Here is a 14,057-nt window from a genome sequence, read left to right on the forward strand (position 1 = left end):
TATCCAGTTGTGCCTTAAGCGTGTTTACTTTCCCATTCATGTCAGTTTTCTTCTTGAAGATCCATTTGCAACCTACTGTCTTTCAACCAGGCTCGTGATCAACCAAATTCTAAACTTGGTTGTCATACATGGACTGAATCTTGCTGTCCATCATCTCTATCCACTTGGCAGCCTCAAGGCTCGCCATCACTTCCCTCTAGTTAGCTAGCTCATTCAAATTTACCAGTATACCATCACTGACAAACGTGTCACCATCTGACGTTATATGGAAACCATAGAATGTTGGTGGCATGCTCGGCGAAGAGGTAATGAACTATCAATGGGCTCAATAGGTGCCTCATCCTATGGTTGAGAGCTAGTGCCTTCTAATGTTCCTTTTTTGGTTGATTTTGGAAATTCTTCTAGATCAATAGCAATCCTACTGTCCTCTTTGAATATGAGATCCCTCTCGCAAAAGACTCATCTTCAAGCTACGAAGACCACATTCTAACTAGGTTTGTAGAACAAGTATCCAAAAGAGTTTTATGGGTGACCAATGAAAATACACCTATCATTTCTAGGTTCTAGATGGTTGTGAGTCTCTCGTCTAAGGAAAGCTTCACGGCCTCAAATGGATATAGTTTAAGACTTTATCCATTAAGATATTCATTTTGATGAGATCTGGATGTTTGAGGGTTTGGCTTTCTATATTAACATCTTAATGGAGTTTTTAGGAAATAGGGGTTCTACATTGAGCATAGCCTTCTGTACGCAAAACATATCTCTACGCTGCATGTAGATCAGTGTGTTATGCTGAGCATATGTCAACTGAGAGTTGATTATTGATTTTTTGACCAATTTGACTTTTGGTCAACGATGTTGGAACTTAGTCTTGGAAGGGTAAAATGGTCTTCTGTGCAAAGTAGGTTCGATTGTGATCCTAGACCTTTTGACAATTTGTATTTTAATGTGAGTTAACTGTTAAATTAATACGTTAAGTTACATGCTACAAACGTTAAATAATTTTAGAATGATTAATTTGGCTTTATTTTGCAACTCTTGTTTGAGTCTAACCGTTGTAGGGCTGGACCTTTTACTCGGAAGATTATTTAAGTTTTTCTACATGTAATTGTATTCATGAAGTAGTTAGTTGACATTAATAGGAGCTTTAGCAGCTGATGGTAGGGTGAGGTGGGGAATCCTAGGAGAGCCAAGGAAGTTATTTAGTGTGAATGTTATGTTGTTTATGGGGTTTGGGAGTATTATTATAAGTAGGTGACTTAGAGCATTTGGGATGATTCTTGAGGAAAGTATGGATATGTGTGGAAGGTAGTATTGGACCCATACCACTGAAAGTACATGATTCGTACTCGAATCGAGGAAAGTTACGAGGATTTTGAGAAGCCTATAGAATGAGGAATTCTTTGGGTATGTTTTGATCATTTATATGGTTGCCTTTCGATATGGCGATGAGCACTCATGGAGGAGGTTCTGGTTCTCGTTCAGGCTCAGGTTCTGGTGCTGAGCCGACTGATGAGAGGATACGTGTGTTCATTAGATCCGATATCGCTTGCGGTATATTGGATGTGACTATTGTGATGTTTGGTACCATCAAGGAGGGGATCATGGAGCTATTTGATGATCCATGTAACGTTCATAAAATTCTCAAAAAAATAAAACTTTAAAAATCTATTCAAAGCCCATCATTATTTACAAAATGTTTTCAAAATAAGTTCCACGTCAGAGAAATCCCGAAATCGTGAAACAAAACATGATGAGGTGCACGATCACGCCCTCGCATTCCCGCGATCCTTTGAACTACTTGAAACATAATCCAAAATGTAAGCCCAAAGCTTAGTGAGTTCCCCTAAAATACCAATACATAGCAAACAACACAAAAATAATAACAGTATGCAATGGGTCCATAACTAACATACTGGATTACCCCTGAGTCCACAACATAAGTTTGGCTTGCCCCATGGGCCCACAACTTATGTCTGGCTTGCTCCCAGGCCTGATCAGCCCTTGAACTGAATACCACTAAGCCCTTAGTACGAGTCTGGCATGCCCTTCCCGGTCCCCAGCTCGTATCTGGAATGCTCATGAGCCCTTAGTATGAGTATGGCATACCCTCACTTGCCTTCAACTCATATCTAGTATGCTCCAGGGTTTGTTGGCTACAACACGGAGTAGTACAACCTCAACCTAACCCACACAATATGTCGACATATAATAGATAATAACATTTTTAGATAAACAGACAGCCTCATAGGTAGTCCTACATAATTACCAAACTAGCATGCATATCTACTCTATACTCAACATACAATATCAGGTTATCAAACCAATGGGCCGACCTTGGCGCCTTTGACCCGAAAGTATAATGAGGAAGACTCACCTCTCAAGTAGTGCAAAATTGATAAGGTCTGACTCCGAACCTAAGCTACAGAGTCAAAAGCCTACAACCACCATGTGACTAATTCCATCAAAATCCTAAAATACCCAAAATGCCCTCAAAAGTCAAACTTGGTCATCCATGGTCAAAGTCAAAGTCAAGGTCAAGGTCAATAGTCCATGTTGACCCAACTCGTCGAGTGCACCACTAAACACGTCGAGTTCCTACAATAATCAGAGGGTCGCGAAAATCCCAGCCAACATGACGTTTTGGCTTGCAAACTCGTCGAGTTTGCCCGAGCTTAATACATTCAGTTGTTCCTACGATTCCAAAGACTCCAAGAATCAGATCTAACCTCAAATGCTATCAAAAAGGATAAAGTTTCCAACTTTATCCTTTGGGGCTACTCCAAGTGTTCAAAAAAACCCATCTACAAAGCTTGAAGATTCAAGGGTTTAACCAATAAGCACAAAATCCTTGAGATTAGGAACCTAACCATTCCAAAAGAGACTCTAGCTTCAAAATTAACCCAAAGGTTGGTACTTTATAAACATGCATGTCCAATGCATGTCTTGAATCCAAAATGGGTCAAAAAGGGAAAATATGACCTAAACTCCATGCATGGCATCAAAACTTGGCTAAAGACCAGATCCAAATCACTACAAGGTCACCTTGGCCTGGAGATTCATAAAGTTGCAAACTTTATGAGATCCATCCATTGTAGTATCCAAGAATAAGGAGAAAAAGGGACAAAACTCAAGATCTAGCTACATAGAGGAATAAAAATTGGATCTTGGACACTTACAAAGGTCCAGAAGAATGTCAAACTGAAGGTGAGAGATTTTCTTGCTAGATCCATACTTCCTTCTTCCAACATTCTTTTTATTTTGCTCCAAAATACCACACTAGCTCACAAACGAGAGGGAAGGATGATTAGGGTTCACAAGGGCCGATATGGAGGTTTGGAGGCTGATAAATGATTAGCCTAGGGACTTAATGGGATTATATAGGATGAAAAAAACCTAAAATAAAGAGTTTCTCATCCAGCCACCAACACGCCGAGTTTCCCCTCACCAACACGTTGTCTTGGTCCATAAAAATATACGGCCCAAAGTCCTTCAACACGATGTGGTGAGGCTTCCACCACGTCGTGTTCTAATGGTAAAACATACTAAAAAGGATAATTCTCATACCTGGAAGTTGGGATGTTACAACTCTCCCCCACTTGGACGAGTCTTCTTCCTCGAAACCTGTTGCGGTGAACAAATCTGGATAATACTCCTGCATCTCAGCCTCCAACTCCCAGGTCCACTCAGAGCCCCTTCGGTCTTGCTACAGTACCTTTAATAAAGTTGCTTCCTTGCTACACAACACTTTTACCTTCCTATCTAGAATAGCTACCAACCTCTCGAAATAGTTCAGGTGCTCATCAACTTGAATATCATCAAATGATAGCACTACATCCTCTTCCAATACACACTTTCGCAGTTGCGAAACGTGGAAAGCGCTATGAATCTGACTAAGCTCCTCTGGAAGATCGAATCTATAAGCGACCTTGCCAACCCTGGCAATAACCCGGAATGGCCCAATATATATGGGACCCAACTTCCCCCTATTCCTGAAGCGAATCACACATTTCCATGGTGAGACCTTCAGCAACACCATGTCGTCGACCTGAAACTCCAACACAGATCGGTGTCGGTCGGCATAGCTCTTCTGCCGACTCTGAGCAGTTTGTAATCTCTACCTGATCTCCTAGATCATATCCATAGTCTAAAGGACCACCTTGGTATGTCGCATAACCCTGTGACCAACCTCGACCCAACAGATTGGGGTACGACATGTCTGCCCATATAAGAGCTCAAAAGACAGAGCACCAATGCTGGGGTGGAAGTTGTTGTTGTAGGAGAACTCTGTAAGAGGAAGGTAGGAGTCCCAGCTGCCACCAAAATCAATGATACGGGATCGCAACATATCCTTAAGAGTTTGTATCGTCGGCTGATATTGCCATATTTATACATGTTTTTAGGCAATATTTATTTATATTCTTATTGATATTTTCGTTATTTGCATCTAATAATAGTACTTATAAGGTTAAAATATATATTGCAGCCAAATAAAAGACATTTTGAAGAAAAGGGACTAAAAGCGTGAAAATATGGAGCTTTGGAAGATGAAGATTTAAAAGAATAAAAAATCCACGAAATCAACTAAAATCACAGCGTGAACTACATGTCCACGACGTGAAATGAGAATTATGGAAGATAAGTATGTGCAAAGTAATAATCCTTGTCCGATAACGATTTCTCCTAATTTACGACGTGAAGCGCAAATTTTGAGAAATTATATCTACTCTTGGTCATTACGACTTGAGGGACTTTTGGCTGATTGAAGAATTTCTTGGAGACGATTTTCAAAAGAGGAGAAGATCTGGAATAGGATTTCAACACCAAAGGAGAAGAGAAGCTCATAAATTGACTTTAGATTTGGTACTTTTCAACATGCTTATGAATATGATTTGTGTTAACTTGTTTGCTAGGATGTCCAGCTAAATCTAGCTGCTTCTGTTAGCTAGATGAAGTTGGAACTCATGGATTTAATATTTTAGATTTGATGTACTTTTTGGTTATGACTTGTGTTGATTGATTTTACCTAGCATGTTAGATTTAGTATTTGATTGATTTGATTTCTTATTCTGTGTAGTTGATGATTATTAATCCGCATGAATTAGAATACCTGGTAATTTAGTGAAAATTAAATTATTAGAGCTAGGATCACCAGTCTTAGTTAAGCAGTTAAGTATTGAATTAGGCTGTGCTAGAGAACTCATATTATGATCGTAATTTTGTTTTGTTAATCAATCTTACATAGCTCGAATTCATAACATAATTGATTCTGTGTTAACTTAAGTGTGAACATACTTTGATTTACATGAATTAACTAATATTAGTAGATTTAGAGCTAAATTGCTAATAATATCCTAATTGGTAACCAACAGTACTTGTCATAGCTAATTTGTAAACCATTGAGGGAAAGTGGATTCGAACTAACAGAAGTGTTTCGTTTATTGATTAAATTTGTGTTAATGAATTAAGTTCATCTAAACTTGCAAAATTAGATAAATTCCATTTCTTTGTTAGTAATTAGGTTAATTTAGTAGTAAATAGATTAATTAGGCAAAACCGTTCCCTATGATCGACACCCAACTTACCCGACTATTCTATAATTTGACTAGGTACACTGCCTAGGTGCAATTTATTTAGTTAAGTTAGTTAGGTTATAAATATAAAATTAGGTGTAGTTATTTGCACGCACCAAGTTTTTGGCGTCGTTGCCGAGGAACGAATTATTTGATCATTGATTTATTTGCTTTAGATTAGTCGATCATTTTTGTGGGGTAAAACCTGCAAAAAGTTACTTTTTCAGCTTAATTTTTTCTTTCAGTACCCAACTCATGACGTGAGCGTTAGGCTCACGATGCAAGTGCAGTAGTTTTTAGTTTTTTTTTTTTTTATTTTCTCTGTTTTAGTTCAGTTTTACGTTTTTTTTTTGTTTATTTTGCAGAAGTTCATGACCAGAGGCTCTAACATAACTTTAGTGCCACCACTTGAAGATCTAGAGTCAGCCCTTCACAAGAAGACGGATAAGAACGCGGAAGTGAACCAAACACCAAATAAGAAACCATTCCAAGATCTTAAATATATGTTTACAAAGAAGTCCGGAAAGAAAACAGAAGAGTCAAGTTCATCTTCAAAGGACAAGAGCAAGATAGAAAGTTTAGATCTAATTCCTAATCCGAACGAATCTGAATACGAATCCGAGGCCGAGTTTGGACTATATACGAGCAAACCCAAAAACGAGCCAAGAAACGAGATGGAAAACATTGAAGAGATGTCAATGGGAGCTTACAAGAAGCGTATTTGAGAAGATGTCGGTCCAGGATTAGTGCAACCCGTGATTCATGCTACTGCCACATTCGAGTTGAAGGGACACATCCTTACTGCACTTAAGAATATTCCATTTTATGGAAAGGATCGTGAGGATGCTTTTAAACATCTAGATGAGTTCGATGACATTGCAGACTATTTCAATGTCCCAAATGTTAATAGAGATAGTGTCTTGCAAAGGATGCTAGCAGTTACTTTCAAGGGAGTTGCAAAAGATTGGTTGAAAGCACTTCCACCTGGTACAATCATTACTTGGGCTCAAATTCTTGAGCAATTTCTAGACCAATTTTGCCCACCATCCAAGATAGCTAAACTCAAGAAGGCAATAGCTAACTTTGAGCAACAACCGGGGGAGTCACTATACGCGGCATGGGAGCGTTACAAAGGATTGTTAAGGAATTGTCCTCAACATGACCTTAATATTCAACAAGAGATGTCTATTTTGTATGATGGGGTCAATGTCATGACTAGGAAACTCCTTGATTTGCAAGGCCCTCTCACGAAGAAGAATCCTAACCAGATCAAGGTGTTGATTGAAGAGTTCGTGAAGCATTCTTGTGAGTACCACAACCCAAGACACGATGGAGTAAAAGGTAGTGGAGGTGCACATTCTAAAGAGATGGCTGCTATGATGGAAATGCTCAATAATATGGACAGGAGGTTGACCCAAATGGACCAATCAATTCATGCGATTAGAGTTGGTTTTGAGAAATGCAATGGTCCACACTTGACTAGAGATTTCCATTTGGATGAATATGGGAACAAGAAGGATCAAGTATGATACTCGATTGCAGACAAGTATGATGAAGATTGGAGAAAACCAAAGGAGTGGCTGCCATACGATGAGTACTAGAAGCAGAAGGAGGAAAAATACAGATAGAATGGCCAAGGTTTCTACTAAAAGCAGCAACCACCAGCTGAGAAGAAAGTTGATTTGGAGACCATGTTAGTTCGTTTCATGGAAGCTTCAAAGAAAAGACATGATGATACCGATGCAGTGCTAAAAGAACACATGAAAATGATGAAAGAACAACAAACAATGATGATTGACCAGCAAGCCTCATTAAGAGATCATCAAGCATCAATCCATAATCTCGAAGTCCAAGTTAGTCAACCAACTACTTTGGTGAGCAACAATTTATCCTCACAATTTCCCAAAAAGAATTCTGAATCCAATGTTATGATGATCGAGACTGAAGAAGAGGCAATATCTGAGTTCTTAGAAGCACTTGAAGTGAAGCCGAAGCAATCCGATCCCAAGCCGAAGAAGCCAAGGCTTGAAAATAAAAATGTTGCTGAAATAATGAAGTCACGACGTGAACCTCTTCAGTTCATGTCGTGTACCCAATCTGAACAGAAAACTTCAGAAAATATTCCAACTTATCATTCGCCTTTACCGTTTCCGTCCCGAGCCAATCTTAGTCCACTGGAAAGGGAGCATTTGGAGTTCCTAAAGCACATAAAGGGTATTCCTATAAATACTCCTTTTGTTGAGACGTTAGCTAAAATTCCCGAGTATGCAAGGTTTCTACAAGATTTAATGGTTGCTCGTCAACAATTGAAGAAAAAATCCAAGGTGGTCTTAAGTGAGTAAAGTTCAAGGGTGGTATGGGGAAAATTAGCAAGGAAGATGGGAGATACCGGATGCCTCACCCTTCCATGTGAGTTTGGGAACAATCTGAAGACTTATGCATTAGCCGATTTTGGGGCTAGCATAAATTTGATGCCTTTCTCATTTTACAAAAAGCTTAATATTCAGAAGATGAAGGCTACCAAAATGACAATTCACATGGCAAACCATTTAGTGACACAACCAAGGGGCATTATAGAGGACATATTAGTAAAAATTGGGAAATTTGTTTTCCCAATTGATTTTGTGATTATAGATATGAAAGAAGATCTCGATGTCCCCATTATTCTTGGATGCCTATTACTTAATACTGTTGGTGCCTTGGTTGATATTCGCGAGTCCAAGCTCACTTTGAGGATAGGAGATCTCTAGAACACAACCCTGAAACACCGAAGAAGTAGAAATCTTGTTTTCGTTGGCGATAGACACTCGCAACGAACACTCCAACTCCCCTAAGGGCATAGCAAAATCCCTACTAAATGACCAAAAAAAAAGACTTACTCGCACCCGAGTCAAATAACACTAAAGCAGGCAAGGAGTTCACTAGGAATGTACCTACTAATGGTACAAATATATAAGCATAATACAAACATAATCAATAAGGGAAAGAAACATACCAGTCACAACATCTAGTGTTGCTTTGGCCTCCTCGATAGTAAAATGGAAAGTACAACCTCGAGCCCTCGAGGGCTCCGCCCTGCCTTGACTCCCATCAGTGATCCTCAAAGTATCCAGCGTTGGAGCCTGCGTTAGCCTGGCAATGAGCAATGGATAATTGGCCTTCACATGGCCAACATGGTCCCAAAAATAACAAATCCTAGAACTGCATGTTGGATCCTGGTGGCAACAATCCCTCACCATGTTGCCCTGACGACCACAATTGTGGCACCCATAAGATGATCGACAAGCACCCTCATGCGCCTTGCCACACTTCCCATAAGTGTGGCCCTTTCAGCCCCCAGATCTGACATCAGCAGTCTTAAAACGATTTGGTGCAGGTTGCGCCTGCGCTGGGGCCAACCTTTGCTCCCTCGTCTGCAAGTCAATCTCAGTCTCACGCAATATGGCGGCCTCCTGCATCTCCAAAACGCACCATAACGATGAGTAGAAACAAACTGCCTGATCTCCGTCTTGAGCATGCTCAAGTAATGGGTCATCTGAGCCTGCTCTGATATAGCAAACTCATGACTGAACATAGCTCTCTCTGTAAACATCTTAGTGTTCTTCGTCACCGACTCAGTACCCTGTCTCAAATCTAGATACTTGTGGGCCAACCTCTCTCACTCCACCAATGGAACATATCAGGAGCAAAACATATCAGAAAGCTGCTCCCAAGTCATAGCAGCTCACTGCTCAGTAGAATAGGACTTGGTAGCTAGCCTTCACCAATCCTTATGTCCGAACCTCAGAAGGTTCATAGCGCACTTGACCTTCTGGTTAGCAGGACATAAACAAGTGAAGAAACATCCCTCCACATCAGATATCCACCTCATGGAAATGATAGGGTTATGCACCCCATCAAAATTCAAATGCTTTGTATTGTCGAAGTTCTGATACTGGAAAACCCGACTCGGCCCAACCCTAGCAGCTGCCACAGCTATGGAGGCTGCAACAACAGCAGTCTCAATAATGGTTGTATATTTGTCATCAAAGAACTCCATCATCGCGGTCTTAATAGACCCAAACAACTCCGATATCGGACCCCAGACAACAGCTAGGACCTCGTTATGAAGAATCTCCCTAACTCGGGCATCCAACTAATCTACCCCAATCTGCCTGTCGGCTACTGATCTCGATTCCAATCTAATTTCAACATGCCTCATAGTCACCATACTAAAAATACACTAGGGAGATATCAGATAATACGCATAATATAAGGGCGAACCAACTCGCAACAAGCCCTACTATTTGTGACTTCTCTGTTACGCGTATGCGTCATGTGCTTTCAATAGTGTGGGCCCATACTATATTCCACACCTACCCGTAGTTGTCCCAGATGATTATCACAACAGCCTTAACAATATTTTTAGCATACCCAACTCTCAATCCTCACGCCCTAGAGGATAACTATATATATATATATATATATATATATATATATATATATATATATATATATCAAAACTGGCCAGCTGACCCCACACCACTCATCCATGAAACTTCCACCAACCCTGCAACACTCCTATATGCTAGCCATACATAACGCTGGACCCTATAGACTTTCAAATATATGATCCTAACCTAATCCCTTCATCAAACAAGAACATGAAATAAAGGCTAAAGAAAATATTTTGAGGCTATAATATCTTAGTTATGTACGACCATGATACATACACTAAGCAACTACAGTAATGATGTCAATTCCATTAGAGAAGAACCCTAGGCTATCAGGCATCATATTATCAGGAAATTCTATCATGCAAACATCCATAAGATTCCTAGCCTATCAGTAGCATGTTGTTCTAACATATCATAATATCAAGTAACAGTAAGGTATTTTGGGGTCTACTTATTGGCTTCGACTGATCATGCACATTGCATCCTCCTTGATTATTTTGAAAACCATTTAAAACTCAATTTAAAATCTTTTTCCTGAGGTTGAGACTGTATTCACATGATTGCTCCTCCAATTTACTCAAACCAAGGCTTGGTGATTTATAAAAATGCATGTTCAATGCATGTCTTGAACCCAAAATGGGTCAAAAGGGGGAAATATAACCTAAACTCCACGCATGGCATCAAAACTTGGCTAAAGACCGGATCTAAACCACTATAAGGTCACCTTGACCTGGAGATTCATAAAGTTGCAAACTTTATGAGATCCGTCCATTATAATATCCAAGAATAAGGAGAAAAAGGGACAAAACTCAAGATCTAGCTACATAGGGGAATAAAAATCGGATCTTGGACACTTACAAAGGTCTAGAAGAATGCCAAACTGAAGATGAGAGATTTTCTTGCAAGATCCTTGCTTCCTTCTTCCAACTTTCTTCTTCGTTTGCTCCAAAATACCATACTACCTCACAAATGAGAGGGAACGATATTTAGGGTTCACAAGGGCCGATATGGAGGTTTGGAGGCTAATAAAAGATCATCCCTAGGGACTTAAGGGGATTGTATATGGTGTAAAGCCCTAAAATTTAGGGTTTCTCATCCAACCGCCAACACACCGAGTTTCCCCTCACCAACACAACTTGTTGGTCCATAAAAGTACGCGGCCAAAATTCCTTCAATACGCTGTGGTGAGGCTTCCACCACGCCGTGTTCCAATGGAAAAACATAATAAAAAGGATAATTCTCATACCTGGAAGTCAGGATGTTACAATCGACTTTGGGCTTTTCGTGTAGAGATTGTGGTTGGTCGGATCGAGGCGCAAACTCTATCCTTTCGGGAGTTCAAGTGTTGCGGAGCCCCAAAGTTCTTCAAGAAGAAGGAACCTATTGCTAGTAGATGGTGTATTGCTGACATGGAGAATGATTAGCAGACTAGCTTCTGCCTTGAGGGATCGAAGGTGGGATTTTCATCTTGCCATCTGAGGGATGGAGCCCACGACTACTAGGAGGAGGTTGGTCACTCTTTGGGAGTTAAGGTTGTGGTGGCCATGTCTTGGACGATTTTTTTTCAAGATTCAAAGAGGAGTTTTCACCTGCCATTAAGATGCATTAGTTGGCGAGGGAGTTTCGGTACATTCGCTAGATGATAGAGATTGTAGTGGTGATCACGACCAAGTTCTAGGAGAGGGCTTTACTGGTTCCACGGTAGGTGGTGGATGAGGAGATGAAGAAGATGAGGTACCATGATATGTTAAGGAATGATATTCGATATTTTGTGAGCCTATCAAGTTACAAGACCTTGGACGTTATATTTGCTAGAGCCCGAGAATAAGAGATTGAGTTAGAACTTCGGATAAAGCAGAAATCAGTTTCATTTTAGATAGCAGAGGGGTTAGTGAAGAAGCCCAAGACTTTCGATTCACAACCTAGAGGCAAGCAACACCGGGGCCATTATGGAAAGTGTGGGAAACTGCATGGTGAGGTGTATGGATCTACAAGTATGGGCTACTCCAAGTGCGACGAGATTGGTCATATCAGTAGGAATTATCCATAGGGACCAAGTCTAATCTATTTTCACTGCAACCAGGTGGGCCATAAGAAGGTCAAGTGCCCGAGACTAACAAGTGGAGCGGTGAGGGCACCTGCTCTAGCTACATTGAGGATTACTGATGATAGTGAGGATAGGGAGGAGGATCCACTTGTGAGGAGCCGAGCATTTTAGTTTTAGGATGAGGATGCCTCAGCTTCACCATATGTTGTCATTGGTACGTATTGTATACATTTCCTTCTTCTTTTATTATTTATGTTTATGATTATGTGGTTATTATGTGTGAGACTCAATGTTTGAGGTGTCTAAGTCTCCACCTAAGGTTCAGGGTTTCCTTTATATTTGTCTAGTTACTATTATTCAAGAGGTTATCATATGTCATTTTGCATACTGAGAGTCATTTTTAGAGTGTATATAGATGAGATATGTTTTAGGCTTCGACGTAGGAGACATCGGCCAAGGATAGATTGAGCACTAAGTGGGGGAGAACTGGGGGTTTTGCCTGAAGGGTTAGCAACCAAATTTATTTTATGGTTTCGGTGTAATGGGTATGAGGAAGTTGCAGTATAAGTATACTGGATTTTTGAATTCGGTATTTTAGAGATCTTTCATGGTTGCAAAGTAATGAGGGATTGGTCAGACCGCGAGTGTAGGGTTAGTTGTTGTCAGGTTCATGCCTTTAGGGTTGTATCTGTAGTCCTTGCATAGGAAGCTATTGGGTGAAGATATCGTTGTGGTTAGTTGTTCCTTGCTAGAACATCGAGGATAGGGTTATAACGCAATTGGGCCACTCAAGTTGAATGTCAGTTGAAAGGTTGGTTAGCTCACTAAACCGACCTCCATCCTTAATTAGGTAAGAGTTTTTATTGATCAATCATCCAACTTCTGGGCATGGTTGATGCATTTTCACATGAGTTTTGTTCATTACTAATAAAATTATTGTATATGTTATCTATCCAATTTTGATAGTTGGTTTATTCATTGTTTGTCATTGGTTGAGTTTGTTTGAGGATATTGGAGTTGTATCGATGGAAGGCGCTTTGGAAGCGTCAATATTTTGTCAAGTCTAGTGAAGTGTATATAGTGTTGGGTTTTGAGCAATCTAACACTTCCTAAGTGTGCATGCAACCCTAATAAACCTTGGATCTATGTTTTCTTCTAAAATACATGCAAATAATAACTTCCAAGGTTTCTTCCTAACTATCATAGCATAAGGATTATGAATCATAAAAGTAATAGTAGAAATACATACCTTTTGATGATGGTTGATTGTTTGGAGTTTGAGAGCCAAGGACCAATAGTGTGAATGCCTCAAATGGAATCACAAATCACCACAAACACTTGGAAAACTTTGAGAGAGTAGTATACTTTCTTGTGGAATCGGCCACCACTAAGTCTCACACTCCTAGTATCACATTTCTTGCATCATATGCTTCTTTATATAGTGTGCATGGTTAGGGTGAAACCCTAATAACCCATGTCTTTTCCTTTCCAAGGATCCATGGGTTAAAAGCTCCATGGATCATCCATGGACTTCCATATTAGCTTAGCCCATTAACAAATGAGTATTAGCCCACACTATATAAAATATAATAGCCCATAATTTAATCAGTCTTCTTTTTAATCTCTAAATTAATTCATAATTAATTTAAGACTAAAACTAATTAAATAGCATGACTTCATATTAATATATTATAACTTATAATATATTAATAAATCGTAAGTATACAATTCTCATAAAATTATCCATAAATCGTTTGGGTGAAGTGCAACCCAAATGGACCATGCCGGGTCGGGTCAAGTATGTACCAAATAAGTTATGGACTTAGACACCTTATCAAACAGACTCCCACTTGGATAAGTCTAATAACTATATTTGCGTATGTTACTTCAGGAACCAACCAGCAATCGTAGCTCTCGAAAACTCTGTTGAACTATGATGCGCCATTTTAGATAAGTGATCATATAATCCTCTGTTCTCATGATATCAGCCGGACAAATACA

At 39.8% G+C, this 14,057-nt stretch overlaps 1 non-coding gene across 1 annotated transcript; it reads right to left on the reverse strand.

Annotated features, from left to right (window-relative positions):
• Positions 1 to 6,631: 6,631 nt before the first annotated feature.
• Positions 6,632 to 6,738, reverse strand: LOC111904988 (small nucleolar RNA R71). The gene has a single exon (XR_002854698.1). It is a non-coding gene; the product is annotated as a small nucleolar RNA R71 (small nucleolar RNA).
• Positions 6,739 to 14,057: the final 7,319 nt, after the last annotated feature.

Source organism: Lactuca sativa, chromosome 9 (genome assembly GCF_002870075.4).
Source record: "Lactuca sativa cultivar Salinas chromosome 9, Lsat_Salinas_v11, whole genome shotgun sequence".
Taxonomy (NCBI): Eukaryota; Viridiplantae; Streptophyta; class Magnoliopsida; order Asterales; family Asteraceae; genus Lactuca; species Lactuca sativa.